The sequence below is a fragment of the Tiliqua scincoides genome, chromosome 2, assembly GCF_035046505.1.
Source record: "Tiliqua scincoides isolate rTilSci1 chromosome 2, rTilSci1.hap2, whole genome shotgun sequence".
In the NCBI taxonomy this organism is placed as follows: Eukaryota; Metazoa; Chordata; class Lepidosauria; order Squamata; family Scincidae; genus Tiliqua; species Tiliqua scincoides.
Genome location: NC_089822.1, coordinates 73,747,944 through 73,766,372, shown reverse-complemented (window position 1 = coordinate 73,766,372; position 18,429 = coordinate 73,747,944).

Sequence of the window (18,429 nt, the reverse complement as noted above, 5' to 3'; positions counted from 1 at the left end):
CACAGGCTGGGGCGTCACAACACCCCAGTTTGAAAAGCCCTGGACTAGACTATAATTAGACTAGACAATTAGATTAGACTATGTGCACCAAGGTTCATCAATCTGCTACTTGAGGGGAGCACTATGGCCAGATAACCTTTACAGCCTTACTGAGGATTGAGTAGTTTTGTAGTTCTAGACTGGGGGATGAAGGTCACAAAGAACAAATCAGAGTAGAATCATATAGAGCAGTGGTTCCCAACCTTTAGGAGCCCACAGACAACTGAGACAAAAATTGGAATTGTCATGGACCATATGTAGCTGTGTATGGTTGGGCTTCTGCCCTCTGTTAGTTTTTCTCACAAGCACTCTCCTACAGACTATCAGAGAGGACAGAGAATGGATCACCCACAGCCACAGCTGACACTTAAGTGGTTATGGCTGTGGGCAGTCTCCACTGTCTTTGGTGGTCCATGGGAGACTGCTTGCTCAACAAGACACTGAAAGTGATCAAAGACTATTTTTACCTTTGAGATCTCGTGGACCACGTCTCAGGGTCTCGCAGACCACCTGTGGCCCACTGACCACAGGTTGGGAACTAGTGATATAGAAGTTCTTGCAGAACATCAACTGCAAATGCTGTGTTAAGCTAGAGGTTATGCCACCAGGACATGTGAAGGACCCATGTCCCTCATAAACACAGATCCTGGTTTCAAGGTTAGTGCTAACAATGCATTAAAGGTCACTTAAAGCGGACTACTTACCCCTAACATATTTTACCTGCTTTCAGCCCAATCTTATGAGCCTGCTGCAATGCCATTCCAGAGGTGCCACATGCTTTATGGTGGTCTTTTCCTGCCATTCTGTGCAGCTGGGCCATTGCCGCAAGTGGAGAGTGGCAGCGCACCAGTAGCCTCCAGAAAAGTGCCAGCTCCAGTAAGTCAGTGCAGGGGGTGGGTGGTAGGAAGGGAGTGGGTAGAAGAGAGATGGGAGGGGTGTGTGTCAAGACTGGGAAGGGGGTGGTAGCAGCAGCGCTGCCAATATCCCCCTTCCTCCCAGGTTCATTCCGTCTGGCTCAGGTCTGAGTAGACCCATTGCAGCAGCAGAGACTTACTCCCAGACAAGAGAACAAATGTTCCCTTATGTGGAGCAGACCTTCAGGACTGCCCCCCCCCCGCAGGATACAGTGGCAATGCTGCATCAGCGGGGGGGGGGGGAGCAGTAGATAGGATGGTGCTGTTTGTCACGCTCACAATCTTGAAGATCAGAAGGATGAATTCTTCCTTCCCCTTTTGATTCAGGGCAAGGGGAATTCCAGATCACATCAGTGTAGAACTATCTCCAGAGGAGGGGGATCTCAATCAAGTTGTCATGCGATTTGCATGCATGATTGACAGAACTGGGACAAACTAGGACTACTGTTGTTATTCAAGCAGAAGCAGCATGGAATGAAAGAATGTGAGCTTGTAAGAGTAGCTTAAGAGGAGTGTCACCTACGTCTTAACGCTAAGCTATTCTTTGAATTCTGTGCCCTTTTTTTGGTCCCTTCTTCCTTTATGCCATCCACCCTGGTCTTTTTGCCTGTGCCTGCAACCCACTTTTCTTTCTGTCTGCCCTTGCCCTTCAGTTCACATTTGCCATCACTTGCTCCATGATCCAGACAGGCCCTGGTGATTGACCTAACTCATCCAGAATCTTTATCTCAGGCACAGACTTCCTGGTCCCTGAATGGCACCGCTGTGACCCATACTTGTCTCATGCCACTGATGCACCTATTCCAAACTGAAGTTAGGGGCAGGAGCAGCTTGTGAGCGAATGGAAGATAGTTTCAGTCTCCTCACAATATTGTACAAAGAAAGAGAATATGATAGGATATATAGTTTATGGGCAGCCCAATCCTATCCGCTCCGGTGCCCAGAGGAACCACGGCACTGAAATGCCCAAGGCAGCCTCCAGAGTAAGGCTCTGAGGTAAGAGCACTAAGGCAGCCTCTGGAGTCTCCTTGGGTAAGGGAGCATTTGCTCCCTTACCCTGGGTAGAATGCCACCTGCGGTAATCGGTCTCCTCAGATCTGCACCCGCATTTGAGTTGTCATAGACTCAAGGTGCCTGCGTTGGGCTTCCAGGCAAGGGAGAGAACACAGGACATGGTGGCAGACTCCGCTACCATATCTGTCCCCCTCCCAAGCCTGATCCTCCCCTCTCCCACCCTGAAAAGCTGCACCAGCAGCCAGCGGTCAAACTTATCACTGGTTGCTCCCTGCATCGTCCTTGTGGCGCTGAGGCCCAGCACCAACTGGCGCTGGCCCAGTGCTTATGCGCTCTCCTCCCCAGGTGCTACAAACTTACTTTACAGCATGTTCACAATACCCATAGGTTGCTGCTCCAGCCCATAGGACTGGGCCCTTCTTGTATTTATAAGCCACTTTTTAAGAACAACTTCACATATGCCAATGCACAGAACAACACCTGAAACAAGAACTTCAAAGATTATAAATTCAGCAAACTAACAGCAGGTTGAAAATACATTTGTAATAAAGCATACCATTTCTGATCAGCCAACAAAGAAGAGAAATGATCCAAGGATTGTACATACCACCACAGCTATTCCAAAATGCAATTTTCTGTTTAGGATTTTAATATCCTGAGGCAGACCTTTAAAATGTACAAAGAATTCTTAAAGCTAATCTTTTCTGTTGCCACCACCAATATAAATTACTCGTAAGGGGTGTAAATATTTATTTATTCAACGTAAAAAGGTATATCCTAAAAGTATTGTGCTTTGATTTATAAGATTTATAGCAGAATCTTGTATGTGTTGATGCTTGGCTTAATCCCAGGAACATGCTCTTAGGTTTGCAGCCCCAGGCAAGTGTATGGGGATTGCCCCATGTTTTCAACAGCAACGTTTCGTTCATGGTGAAAGAGCTAAGTTTGCATCTAACTGCAATTCAGAATGAACAAAATGGAAGACTGGGCAGCTGCTCTCACTCAGTTCCACCTTATGCTACAAACATGATCTTACATCACTAGCCTCTTCATATGAGTGGTATACCATGGGATCTGTAAACTTCATCCAAACATCATGTCTTTCCTTCTGAGAAAAGACAAATCTCAAGTTACTCTTCCCCCCCCCCCCCCCACAGAAGCAGAGTCATGAACATGTGAGAGCTCATGGCTCCCATGAGACACTGTTCCTATGAGCAGGACATTAAAGCACACTTTTTTAGTGTTCTGTCGCTGCCAGCGTATCATCTCTTGATAGCGTGACTGACTCTTAGACCTTTTGCCAAAAGAGTTTGTACCACTGGCCTAACCAGTGATTCTTACAACATCCAACAAACCATGAAAGTCACACAGTTTGTAAGTTTCTCCTTATTATTAACAGTATTTATTAACAGTATTTATTTTCAACTAAATGTTCACAAAGTGGTTTACAGAGAAAAATCAAATAACTAATGGCTCCCTGTCCCCAAAGGGCTCACAATCTAAAAAGATGCAAAAGGATACCAGCAGACAGCCACTAGAAAAGACACTGCTGGGGTGAGGTGGGCCAGTTATTCTCCCCCTGCTAAAAAGAGGATGTTTTATGTCCTTATTTTGCTCTCTTGTTAAATGAGAAAGGTCTTCAGTTTCAAAATAAAAATCAAGCTGGTTTAGAAACAGATTCATATATCTTTCCTCTCCCTCTCCTTCTACTTTTAAGTTTAAAACCTAAATAACTGCCTCCCTTAGTCAATGCCATCTGGGTCTTCAATAATCACTCCTATGAAGAGGCTACAAGCCTATTTTTTGTTCTAATGTTTAATATTCGCATTCTGCTTTGCTGTTTTCTAGCCACAAAACCACATGCAATAATATTATGTTATATAACTTTTCAGTTGGCTGCCACAGTGATGAAAGCAAGCAATGTGAGTAGGGTTCCTAGACACATCTCAAAATCTGAGATTTCTGGAGACAGGCCTAGTGACATGTTTGATTGTACATGTATATATTATGCCAATAATGGTTTTGATTATGTAAGTCACAAGACTGCCAGCCCTTGAAAAATGGGGGAGGGAATCTGGTACCAGGGACCACAGGTAAAGGGGTGGAGCCTAGGGGCAGTTCTCTGAATAGTCTGAAATTAATCTTTGCCACTCATTTGCTTAAAGAAAGCAAAAGGCTGGAGAATAATTTTTGACAAACTGAAAATCCTAAGCGTAAAACTACATGCACATGTAATCATGCTATGTTGGTGGATGAAGGTTCATTTTGTTTATAAAAGAGGCTTGGGGAGCTCTTATAAAAAGCATGGGTTTATGTGCATCCAGATATATTGTAATGTGCACTTAGAAATCTAAACGTGAACATGGCACCTGGGTATAAGGTGGCTCGTGTACCCTGTTAGACTGAGACTCAAGACTGTCTGACCTAGTCTGCAATTTTGTGGACCCTTACTTGGAAGGGAGTAAACCCTACTGAGCACAGCAAAATTCACTCCTGGAAAATTTGCACAGGATTGTCAACTTCGATTGGCTCATATGTGCGAAATGGCCCTCTGTTTTCATAGATCTTGCATAACATATAGAATTGTCACCTGTTAATTGAAAGCAGCAGTCATATTCTCTTGAAATTCTTGATTCCAAAATACACAGTGAAAAGTATCTGCAATGTTTCTGTGGACTCTAAGCATAGTAGTTACATGGAACAGCTGGTCTGGTGATGCCACAAACAAAGTGGCTCATGTCAAGCTGTAGGTTGTGAGGAGCAGTGAACAAACTTGGGATGCCTTTAGCCCCGAGCCTGCTGCTGCTTCCCTCCAGACTACTAGTGGTGGAATGGCTCTCTCCCCATTTGCACAGTATAATATTGCACTGTATATACTGTACATATTGTATACATCACTCACATGTGAGCAGGATTGAAAGCGATCCAATCCATTATCTCACTATTTTGTGCAATTCCTGTTAAATAAAATAGGAAGTGTGGGACTTGGTGGGAGTGATCCCAGCCCCTTCTGTACTTTCTGTTTTTTTTAAAGGAACCACATCAGGATAGGGACCACAGCTAGATAGGGAAGTGGGTTTCTGCCATGAGCATGCCCCTTCCCCAAAAAACCACACAGAAGGCAGTGATTTGCTTCCCTACATCTTTCTTCATTGATTCCCTTTAAATAAAGCAGGAAGTCAGAATGCACCAAGTGTTCTGCACTTCCTGTTTCATTTAAAAGGAATTGTGTGAGGAAGGAGGCAGGGAAGAACACTGCTATCTTTTGTGAAGTTTTTCCTGCACTGGTGGCTGTTGCTGCTATCCCTACCCTACCTGGGGGCAAGGATGGACACGAACAAGGCAGTGGAGAATTTTCTGCAGTCCTGATCTACTCCCTCCCTATCCACATGTTCCCTGGGGTTCTCAAGCATCAGGAGCTGCCCACTTCCCCTAACTGGGCCAGCATCTCCCAGGCAGCTTCCTCTCTTTCTCTTCTTAAAACTGTGTGGGACTCTCCGAGGGTCATATGCTGCAGTTCATGAAAATCTTGCCTTACATTCATCCAGGGGTTCCAGGGCATAGCACAAGGTGTTCTAAATATAGGCCCTGTAGGGTAACAAGGAAGAAAGAGAAAAAGCTCGCTCAGTACTAGTGCCCAGCCCCTACCACCACCCCTGTGCACACTATTTGCAGCATTGCAAGGACACATTTTGCAAAATTAAAGGTTCCAGAGTCAAATCAGGCAAATATTAAGATTATTATTAACAGTATTTATATGCTGCTTTTCAACAAAAGTTCACAACGCAGTTTACAGAGAAAGATCAAATAACTAATGGCTCCCTGTCCCAAAAGGGCTCACAATCTAAAAGATACAAAACACCAGCAGACAGCCACCAGTACACAATACTGCAACATTTGCTCTCCATTTGCAAGCTCAGAGGTTCCCAAACTGGTAGGTTGTGATCCACCAACCTGGGAAGCATTTGCCTATGCCCCAGCCTCTGGGGGGTGCAGGGGAGTCCTGCAGAGCCCTCCCCAGGTCTCCCCAAGCATCAAATTCGCTAAAAATAGCTGTTGGAGACCACTTCCTGGGGATCACATTGCTGCCTTCTCGCCTCCCTGCCCCTTAAAGGGGCATAGGTCAGTGCTTCCCAGGCTGGTGGTCATGACTCACCAGTTTGGGAACCACTGAGCTAGCAATTTGACTCTGGAACCTTTAAGTTTGCAAAATGTGTCCTTGCAATACTGCAAATAGTGTGAACAGGGGTGGTGGCAGGTGCTGGGCATCAGTGCTGAGCAGGCACCCCCCCTTGAGGCCAGTGTGACCTGCCTGTAAGTTAAAAAAACAAACAAAAAACTCTTCTATCTCAGCAGCGGTGTGATCTTGTGGATCATGTCACTGCTGCAGCCCCACCTCCGCAAAGACTCAAATGGTTCCCTAGTTTGGGACCACTGCACTAGCTGATGCTAACTTGCCTACCTCTTACACAGCAATGTCAAGATCCCCGCAGCAACTTCAAGTGAATTTCCTCTTGCAACATCACTCAGCCTCTTTTACAGTTGTAAAAACACCCTGAATTTTTCTTTCTTTATCCCTACAAAACCCAAGTCCCGTTTCCTTGCCCTCTTATGATATTTTCGCATGTTTCACAATCAGGTAATGTTCTCCCCAAAATCAGTATCATCTTTCACTTCACTGAATCAATTTTTTCCCTCCAAATTTCCACTGATTCAAAAAAATAAAGTTCTTTGTTGTTTTAAACAAGCACAAGGAACCAAATTGCCAAACTCACCCACCAAATCAAGTTCTGGCACAGATTTACAAGAGACAGTTGCACTGACCGAACATGCCTAAGCCGCAATTACAGAAGCCATGTGTTATAAGGTCAATTGTTACAGTGTACTAGTCGTTACACACTGACACTAATGCTCAGCAATGCTGCAAAGTGAAACCACATGTGGCCCAATGTCTTGGGGTAGCTGAGGCAAGGTACCACATGCTGCTGTAGCCCCTTTCCTTCTCTTTCTTGACTTTCTGACTTCCCCTCTTCCCAGAGCTTGTCTTTTTCTCCCTTCTCCTCTCCCCCTCAGCTAAGGTTTGCCTTTGTTTTCCTTCTTATTTTATTTCTTATTACTTATTTTACCTACCCTACACTGTCTCCCATCCCAACCATGCACTGTCCACAAGCAGGAGAACAAAGGTGAATGGAGACAACCCGCTAAAGCAGCAGTGGCAACAGGCAGGCAATGTTCACACACAGAGTACCCAGGGATCAGAAAGAGGCTGGTGCCAATGGTGGTGGCAGCAATGGGAGGGGGCAAACCGATAATTTTTGTCATGAGCCATGTTAGGGTTTAATTTTTAGAATATACGTGAGATGAATGTAGCAGGGTTCTTGAGTGTATGTGTGGACAGGAAAAGAGGGCTGGAGAAAAAGCTGGATGCACTGATGCACCTGACAGCAGATTCTCTGGTTTAGTGCAAAGCAGAGATCTTTGGAATTCAGACTGCCCTAAGAACCCCCCAAGTAGATCCTTCAGTTGGGCTGGAATTTGATTACCTTTGTGCCAACAAGGGAGAATTTTGCATGACAACCCCTTCCTCCTGCCTCATGCCAGCCAGCCTTGGGTGAAACTGCAGTGAATTTGTTGGAGTCTGATGAATGAGTGTTAGGTAGATTGGCAAGGGACTTAGACCTGCCTCAAATAGAATTTGAAATGCGCTTTTAAGTGTTGGCATGATGTTTGATGTTTGAGCACCCCGAAACATCTGGGACCTTTAATGACTGCTAGCAGCTATACTGGTTTGTAGCTCAAAAAAGTTATTCATAACAAAGTCCTACTGAAATTAGGGCAGGAGGTCTGGTTTAGAGGGTAGAGCCTCCGTTAGCCTGAAGATAACATCAGAAGGTCGCCAGTTCAAGGACACCGGCAGCTCCCTGAAAGGCTGAGAATGGCGAGACCTTGAAGTGGCTGACAAGCCGAGCTGAGTGATTCCACCTGCTCTTGGTGAGAGCAAGAAGCGTCTTGGCTGCCCTCCATGTGAGAGATGGAGCTGCTTGTCAGCCTGCATGGGAGAACTGGAGGCCAGAAGTGAGACCAAACCAGGAAGATCCATTCTGAAATGTTGTTGGTTCTTGAAAGAGAGAACCTCTATGATTGTAAAAATCCCCTGGGAGGGATTTAGAAACGCCTGCCTATGTAAACCGCCTTGAATAAAGTCAGAGGAGTAATCCGATGACCAGAATGGTGGTATATAAATACCTAGTTGTTGTTGTTGTTGAAATTAATCTGACAAATCCATCTAATTGATTTCAGTAGTCCTTAGACATGATTACCTTGCCTTGGATACAGCCTGTTATATTTTAGTGTGAAGAAACAATGAAGCTAATTTGTCCTATCACAGGCTGCCATAGATAAAATGAATCCAACAAAAATCAAGAGCATTACTGCAACCACCAAAGTGAGACTCAAAATACCCTTTCTCAAATAAGACGGGCCTGCCCATTCTATAGGTCCAACTAGGAAGGTCATCATGACTCCAGGTTTTGTACCAGTGTAACTATAGTTGGGATACTCTGTTTTCCCAGCAGCAGGGCAAATACACATTAATAGAAGTAGAACAAACTAACAAGGCCACTAACAAACCCTGCTTCCACCCATGACTCAGAAAGATGTTTACTGGTGGCATCCCCATTACTCATGAATGGAAGTCACCAATAGCAATGACAACATTGGAATGATGTCAAATAAGTCATCCCCCTTCTCAACTGCAGAAACCACAGACAAGCAACTTTCTGGGAAAAACGCAACAGAACCTTCCCCATTCCAGGCCCTCATAGCCCAGTGGTTTCTGGAGGCTTGCACATGGCAAAGCTGTGGTTTACCATGGGCTTTAAGAAAAGGGTTAGTGCCTCGTTGTGGTTCCAATACATCCAGACAGACAGTGTTTATAACACTGTACACAATGTATTTGTGTTGGGCAAAACAGTATTTTGCAAGTGTGAGAGGAGGGGAACAAAGTGGAAAAAGAGGAATTGAAACTACCATGACAAGGGTGAAGAAGGTACATTGTTGTGTGTGGAACAGGAGAAAAAAATTCAATCTCACGTACATCTGTAGCAGGGTGTAATGGAAATGCACATGATACCTTGAGGTGATAGGATGTGGTGTCAGCAGTGGCCCCCTTAAGGGTTAAAAGCCTGGGCATTCAGCTGAGGGCATGCTGCACAGCTGCAGCCACTTGAAGGCAATAGGGCCCTCAGGCATAAAAGCAGCTGATGAAGGGCAAGTTGGGTATGGGTAGTAGAAGGAGGAAAGTGTGAGACTGGATTAATGGACTGATGAGCTAATGGACTTCTGGAAATGCTGATGGGTGAATGGACTTTAGAGACTGCTGGAACAGACTGCTGGAGACACTGAGATTGGTGTTTGGCTGCCATGCCCAAGACCTGCTGAGGACCAAAGTGCTGCTATAGTGGTGGGAGGAGCTGCTGGCAGGAGAGGGAGGAAGGAGGATCTCTGAAGGTTAAACAGGTAGGCTACCCTGGTGGTGGGGTCCACCAGAACCAGGGTCATTTTTGGAGAAAGAAGGGGAGCTAATTAGCTTAAAGTGGGCATAATTCTCCAGCCGGAGCTTGGACTGGGAATCCGGCAGAACAGAGGGGATGTGGTAAATATGTTTGAAACTGATTCCACACTGAAATTGCATAAACTCAAGCACTTCAGCTGTACTGAAGCGATCCACAAGGTACTTAACTGGACTTTCAAACATAGAAGTGAAAATATCCACAATGATGGATTTCTCACTTCTGCAATATCAAAAGCTCTTTTTAAATTGCCTTCTTTGCCATCTCATAACCCCAGAGAGAGTGGCATTATCGGCTGCCTTACAATTGTGGAACTCCCTTCTGGTAATTCATCCAAACTTTTCCAGAAGTGTTATATAACTTCTGGAGAGCCCAATCCTGTGCTCAGCAGAATGGCTCTGTGCCATGCTAGCCTCAACGCTGGGCTCCTGCCTGTGCTAACCCATTGCTGGTCGATGCTGGGCTAGCGCAGGGTTGTTGCCCAGCTTCCGTGGCTTGGCGGTCTCCTGGACTGCCGAGCCATGGTACGGTGGGCGGGGGCGGGGAAGAGACGTTCCGAGGAGAGGGGAGACCAGTGGGGGGCAGAAAAAGGGCGGGGGGAGGCATGCCAGGGAGAGGTAGGGAGGCGGGTGCACAGAGCTCTGCTCCGCAGGATCCAAGGTGCTCATGGAGGGCTCTGCACCCTACACAAGCGCCTTTACTTTACCGCCAACCTTTTGATCAGCAATAAAGTGAGTAGCCCCATTGTGGCTCTGCTTACCTTACCTGGGAGAAGGGGACGAAAGTCCCCTTCTCCTGAGGCACTTCCCGAGGTAGCCCGGGGTGCGTAGGATCCAGCGGTAGCCCTTCCTGGTGCTGCCAAGCCTGGGCGCCCCGGGTAGCTCAGGGTTGGGCTGTTATATAGTTACTGATGGTATAGGAAATCTTCCTTTCTTAGGATAGTGGCTTGCTAACAGACCTGGGTGGTTGGTTGGCTGATAACACAGGTCAACACACATTTTGCTTCCTTAAACGTTATGCCAATTCCTGGGTATATTTGGGGTGCCGATTCAAAAAATGGCATCCTACACCATGGCTTCCTCATGAGGAAGCTGCTTGAACCATTCACTAATGAGGCTATACTATATCTCCAAAACGAGACATGATCCGGCAAAACGGATGCCATTTTTGGAATCTGCACCCCAAATTCATATCAAACCACCATAAAATTTGGGGAAAACTTTTATGACCCTCAATTTTGTAGGCCTGTGTAATCAGTGGCAACCAATTACTAGAGTTGCTGTCCTGATAGTTTCACTTTCCAAAAGCAGGTGAGTGAGATTCTCAACTAACTATCAGAGCTTGGAGAAAGGGATACCCTTTCAGCTAAACAGAGGAGACAAACAAATTGAAATCGGTTGCAATTTGAATTTTTCAGTTCACATCTGCAATCTGAATTTCGGAGAGAATGAGACTGAGAAGAACAGTGCTGTGAATTGATGGAAGCAGAAGCATCCTTGAAGCGCAGTTGCTTTCTTTGTAGACCTGATGCAGGATTTGCAAGTGTTCTGCCTGCTGAAAGAATCAATTTGTCTCCATTATGCTAAGCATATACAGCAGTGATTTTCAACTTTTTTTATATCGCGGCACACTAAAATGGTCAAGGCACACCATCAGCTTTTTGACAATTGACAAGGCACACTGTGCTGTCAATGGGGGCTCACATCCCCCCAATGGTCCTATTGATAAATGACCCACTCCTAAATTCCCGCAGTACACCTGGGGACCATTCGTGGCACACCAGTGTGCCACGGCACAGTGGTTGAAAATGGCTGATATACAGGGTGAAACAAGCCCAGTAACATTAAATTATTAGAAGCTGCACATTCAAGCAGGTGTACTGTCCAAACAACTTAGTATTTATACTCAATTTTAAATCTGAAGAGCCACTTCCTTTAGGAAAAAAAGAAAAACATTCACACTCCAAGTGCTACTTTAGAAATTTTTGCAATTTTCTTATGCACTGCTTACATAAGCCCTCTTATGTTCTATGTCAGTATGGAACATTGTACAGTGGTGAGCTGTGATTTGCAATGCATATTCTCATGCATACACAACTATCTGTGCTGCAGTGTGCAGAAACAGACACTTGCGTGTAAAATAGACATGCTAACCTAAACTAACCCATTGAGTTCATGGGTATGTATTCTCAGGATAAGTGTGCATGGGATTGCAGTTTTAAATACTTATATTGGTTTGTATCTCAAGACAGCCATGACTAAAAGTTTCTAAAATTAATGGGGCCTGAGTTAGCCACAGTTAGTTGTCTCACTTATTTCTATGACGCTTAACTAAATCAAAGGCCAAAACTTTGATTCAAAGGCCAAATCAAAAGGCCCCAGACATTAAAACTCAGCTACTGCCCCCCATTTAATGATCATCCTCAATAAACTATGATCTCTCTTAAATGTTTGTCTTCTACAGGAGAGGAAGGCTGTTATTAAATAATCTTACCTGAGAAAACCCACTCAGCAACCAAGTGCTGCCACACAGCTACACCAAGAATCAACTGGCGATCAGGCCTCTGCAAGTCAGGATGCAATCCAAACTGTGCCCACGCGTAGCACAAGTCCCTTGCGCCGGCCTGGGAGTGTTGTAAACATGTCGTAAAGCACTTTTATGCCTCTGTGCATGTCTGCTGGACTGGTGCAGGGATGCATGCTGGCCCATGGAGGCCACATCCAGCCTCCGTGCTGACAGGACATGGCTTGGCCGGCGCGGGGGGGGGGGGGCTGGCGTGGGGAGGAGGCATTTTGGAGCAGAGGGAGGACGGTTGGAGGCAGGTGGGAAGTTGGAGGCAGGGCCAGGCTCCAGCACTTATGCCAGATTCTAGCCCTGTTTCCGGGCAGTGCGGAGCGGTCCTGGCTGCTCCATTCAGCTCGGATCTGCGCCACCTCATCAGATGGTGCAGTTTCGAGTAGACCCATTGGGGCCACTGTGGCTCTCCCCAGGGTAAGGGAAATTCTTGCCTCGAGCCAAGCCTCAGCCAGCTCCAAACTTGGGCTGCATACAGCGCAGGCCCACCGGCCTGCTTGTTCCAGCGCAAGTTAGGATTGCACTGTCAGTAAGTTTGCTTCTGCCAAGATTTTGCACGTCGTTACAACATACTCTGAGACAGCACAACACTTCCTTTTCCTCACTTTCATATTCAGCAAAATTCTTCAGGGCAGAACAGGGACAGGCAAGGGGCTTGCCAAAAATGGAAATCCAAGAACTCAGGAAACAAATTGTCATTCCTGACTGACACAATAGCTCTTCACAAAGTAAAAGAACAATGTATTGTTCCCCAAGCATGCACCCAGTCGTGTACTGGTAATTTCTAACATAGTGGTAATTTTTGAAGATTTGATATTCAAATCCATGGATGCTGAGCCTGGGGGTAAGGAAGGCCCACTGTATAGGAAGTCTAGCATGTTCTGCACTCTCAGATGGCTGAACACGGAAGTAAATGTACGTGGGACCAGTTCACTCTTTGCCTTGACTGCCTTGAAAATTCTCTGCATCTGAGAAGATTGTGGCTCAGGCTAATGTAAGCTGGGTCTAGCTTACGTGTAAAGTGCAGAACATACCGCAGACACTCACCTGTAAGTCAATCCCACAGATAAATCAAGGACAGGTTTTGATTTTAAAAAAATCATGGAATTTTCTATGACCCTTGGATAAGTTGAAGGTTAAACTTAGGGGGGGTGTCTGAGTGACTAATTTTGTCTGATTTCACCAAAGGCCAGATCCAGAAAAACAACCTACCAGTAATTGTTACCTAAGAACTGTACAAACTCAAATTTATTTAAAAAACATTGTATTAGAAACACAGTATACATACATAGTATAGCAAAAACAGTATTAAAGATAGATAATCATTCTTAATAAATTAGAGACTATCTCATAGATCATAAGATACATTTTTATTCCCTAATTTTTAAATTGTATTCTTTGCAACCTTTTTGTAAGCACTATCAGAGTAAGGCTACAATCCCATCCACACTTTCCCGGGAATAAGCACCATTGACTTTAATGGGACTTACTTGGGAGTAGTCAAGCCTAGGATTGGGCTCTAAGCAGTGGCATCGCTAGGAGGGTGCGGGGGTGCGGGCCGTGCTGGGGGATGACGTGCCCGGGGGGTGATGCGCTCAAATCGCGGCATTAGGAGCTACCCTGTCATGCCATACACCGTTGGATGCAGAATGTCCAGCAGAATGCAGTGCAAAAAACAGAATGGAAATAGCTCCTTTCCTTCAAAAGTTATGGCCAAAGAACCGGAAAGAAAAAATGAATGGATCCCTATGGAAAGTGAACCATATTGCGCGTTAACTTGTGAGTAGGCATACTTGCCTTAGTCCTCTGGAAAGGGCAAGATGAGAGGAATCCAACTACACCAGAATGGTCCTGATCCAATGAATGCAGCCCAAAAAAAAACACCTGAGAAGGAGGTTCCCCCCTCCCAGCTGCAAGTCTATTGAGTCAGAAACGAAGCCATGTGGCCATGTTTACTCATGAGTAGGCAAACTTGCCTTGGTCTGTTGGAAAGGGCATGCAGAGAGGACTCCAAAAAGTCAGAATGGTCCTGATCCAATGAGTGCAGCCCCCCAAAAACACCCCAAAAGGAGGTCCCTCCCTCCCAGCTGCGAGTCTGTTGAGCCCTATGGAAAGCAAAGCAGCCTCATGGTTGTGTTTACTTGTGAGTAGGCAGACGTGCCTTGGCTGGTGGTCAGGCCAGGCAAAGGGGAATGTGAGGACACCAGAATGGTCCTGATCCAATGGAGCTGAGTGCAACAAATGCTCCAGAAGGCAGCCTTCCCCTCCCTAAAAAGGACAAAAAAGTGACTTGAACTGGTAAGGGGAAAGTTTTCTATTTTGCACTTGTAAAGCTAGGTGGGTCTTTATGTGGATAATAGAAGAACTTTAAACTGGGCACAGGGGAGGGCTGAAAAACTCACTGATTCTTTTGGGGGGGTTGTTGTTGCAGGCTGACTACAGAGTAAGCTCCATTGACCACTATGGGACTTACTTCTGAGTAGACATGCATAGGCTTGAGCTCACAGGCTGCAATCATACCCACACTTTCCTGAGAGTAAACCCCATTGACCACAATAGGACTTACTTCAGAGTAGATTCACTTGGTGGAACAGGACTGGTTCCCCCTTATTTATTTCTTTTATTTTAATTATTTATAATTATTTGCTTGATGATGTCACTTCTGGTCATGACATCACTTCCAATGGGTCCTGGACAGATTGTCATTCTAAAAAGTGGGTCCCAGTGCTAAAAGTTTGAGAACTGCTGCAATAAGGTGTTAGTAAGTTGACACGGATGTGCGTGTGTGAGAGGCTCTACAACTAGGGTTCCCAACCCATGGTCCACAGACCACTGGTGGTCTGCAGTGTCCCCCCAGGTGGTCCGCGATGTCTCTGGTGAAAAAAGAAAAAAAATGCCCTTCCAGGCAGAAAAAAAACCTCTGCAGTGCCAGCAGCCAATCAGAGCAGCTCAGAGCCAATCAGAGCATAGCCTTTTGCCATCTCCTGCCTCCCCCCTTCCCTCCTTGTCTGTGAGTGCCCAGACAAGCAAAAAAGTAAAGCGCAGGCGCCTTGTAAGGTGCGCGCACTTTTGTGCAGCCTCCTGGTTCAGCTGCATGCAAAGGAGAGGTGCCCTGCTGCCCACTGCCTCCATTCCTTGACCATGTGCCTTCAGGTGAGCCCTGGTTTCTCAAATTAGGGGGGGCCTGGGGAGGAGGCGGTGGGGTGTCCTGGGGACGGGGAGGAGATGGGGGACCTGAGGAGGAGGAGGAATCGGAGTGAGGAGAAGGAGCAGGCTCCCAATGGCATGGCTGGCTGGCTGGCTGGGGGGGGGTTTCCCTGGGAGTGGGTTTCTCTGGATGTGATTTCCCTGGGAGTCTGAACTCCAGCTGGCCAGGGAACACAGAGGAAGGGAGTTGGAGGCAGTGTGGCAGCAGGAGAGGGGAGAAACAGTATGCTCAACCCCCAGCCCTGGTACCCCCTCCCCAGTTGGCAGGATTGGGCCCCCTGGATGTGCTCTTCTAACGCCCAGGGATGGAGCAAGGGATCCAGGCAACCAGATTTTTGCACCCTTTTTGGAGAGGGAAACAGGCAGCACCTCTGCTGTCTTACTGCAAGCTGCCCACCTGGCGAGAAGCAATCCCAGAAGTTGCAGAACAGGCACCACTGTAGCAAAGTACAGCAGGTGCAACCCCTGACTCTTCCTCCTCAAAGAGCAGCAGCAGCAACTTTGTCCATGGGAAGCCCTCCCCACCCCACACTTGACCAGTTCCCCTATCTCCTCAGATTGCAATCCTATGCATGCTTACCTTGGAGTAAGCCCCATTGACTATAATGGGACTTATTTCTGAGTAGACATGCCTAGAATTGGGCTGTTAGTCACACTGTGGCTGTGATGGACTTATCCAGAAATTTTTCCAATCCCCTTTTAAAGGCATCTAGTCTAGACACCCTTACCACATCCTGGAGCAAGGAGTTCCACAGACTAATGGTAGAGTGGGCAGTTGTTGCTATAGGCTTGCTCATGCTCTCTTTGTCCTAACCAAAGTAGTCCACAGCTAGAGAATGACAGCAATTAGAACAGGAAGTGAAGAGAGCCTCTTTTTTTCTCTAAAGACCTTACAGGGCACATCAAATGGACTTTTCTTCCTGTGACATGCAGCAGCCATTCTGAGACATCTCTCTGAGCTGGTGCTTCCTTCACATGTCTCTTCTCCTTCAGGACCGACCTGCCTAAAGTGTGTTGAACACTTTCCTAAAGACTGGACTCACAAGTAAGTTTGGGTGGTGTGGAGAGGGGGGAGCAGGGCCAGGGCTGTGCAACAAAAGGACCTGTGGAGGGGTGTGTTTGCTTTTCGTTGGCTCATTTAACTACCTTGCATGACTTGTCTATAATCCCCTTGTGCTCACCCTCTCCCTTTTTGAAATGTTTTTCCACACTTAAAAGAGGCAAGGGCTGTGCGTAATGTGGTCTGATGTGGGGGAAAAGAGACTGGATTGAACTGGGTGGGTGTGCAAACCTATGAGTTGGGGGGAGGAATTATTTTGTGTTCCATGTATTCCTCTGGATTCATGTAAAAATGTTCCAACAGCTAGCTAATGGTGAGGTTTTCCATGCGTTGTCTTTTAGAAAATGGCATCAAAGAGGAAATATGACAGCAGTTACATCAAGTTTGGATTCACTGAAGTTGAACTAAATTGAGAAACAAGACCCCAGTGTGTGATCTGTGCCACTGTTCTCAGCAATGAAGCGCTACAACCTGCAAAGTTAGAACGTCATTTGAATGCCGCCCATCCTAATTTGAGTGATCGACCACCAGAATTCTTTGGAGGAAAACTGGAGAATTTAATGAAAATGAAGCTTGGAACAGGTGGTGCAAGATACACAGCATATGAAAAACTACTGTCCACGTCATTCAAAATGGCACAAATAATTGCAAAAACCAAAAAACTGCACACACTCGGTGAGTCAGTAGTGAAGCCTTGCTTGCTGACTGCTGTCGAAGATGTTCTTGGTGAGGAAGCAAAAAAGAAAATGCAAGAAATTCCATTGTCAAACAACACACTGAAGGTACAAATTGAAAAAATGTCGCATGATATTGAAGAGCAGCTTCTGGTAAAAATTAAAAATTCACCTTATTTTGCTCTGCAGTGTGATGAGACTACTGACATTGAACAGTGTTGCCAATTACTAGTCTTTGTCCGATTTTTAGACTAGGACAACACACTCAAAGAAGAATTATTACTGTCGCGAGAACTGGAAACTACATCAAAAGGATCAGATGTTATGAAAATAATCAGTGATTATTTTAAGAAGCATAGGATTATGTGGGAAAAGCTTGCTGGTTTTTGTTCAGATGGAGCTCCTGCTATACTAGGATCACGCTCCGGTCTAGCAACATTGGTGAAAGAGAAGAACTGCTTGACGTTGACAACACACTGCATCGCCAAGTGTTAGCTTCCAAAACACTGCCGGAAGACTTGGCTAATGCAATGAAACTGGCCATAACAATGGTGAACACTGTCAAAAGCAGTTCACTTAATACACGTGTGTTCAAAAAATTGTGTGCTGATTTAGACGCTGAGCATGAAATACTACTTTTTCACACCGAAGTTCATTGGCTTTCCAAAGGAAACATGTTGGGACGGTTATATGAGCTCAGGGAGGAGCTGAAGTTATTTTTAATTGAGAAAAACATGAATGGTTTGTTGGAGCAGTTTTGTGATCCAAAATTCCAGGTGTGTCTGGCCTATCTTGTGGACATTTTTTCACATTTAAACAAGCTAAATTTGCAGCAGCAAGGTTCTGGAAATAAAACATTGGAAGGCACTGCAAACATCTTCATGCTCCAGGACAAACTTCACTCATTTGTTTGCAAAATTGAATTATGGATAGATAAAGTCAAGACAAAGAACTGTTTCGCTTTTCAAACACTGAAAACCCTTGTTGATGACAAGAGTTATACTTCTATCATAGCAGAAGTCCAAGGAAGCATTCTGCGCCACCTGCAAACGCTTAAAGATGAATTCATTTGATACTTCCCAGAATGCTACAGAGTTGGTGGAAGCGACCCAGAAAGTGATTCAAAACCCTTTCACCATCAAAGTTGGGGAACTGCCTGATGAAATTTGGGAAGAGGTCATCAAATTACAAACTGACAGCAACTGCAAGGAAGCTTCTGAATCTGGCACAAACCTTGAGGAATTCTGGTGCAAAAGGGCAGTTTCTTATTCTCAGCTTCGGAAAATCGCCTTGCAGTACCTTGTGTTTTCAACAACTTTTTTGTGTGAACAGGGATTTTCTAGTCTGCTACTGATGAAAAATAAGCAGAGGAATTG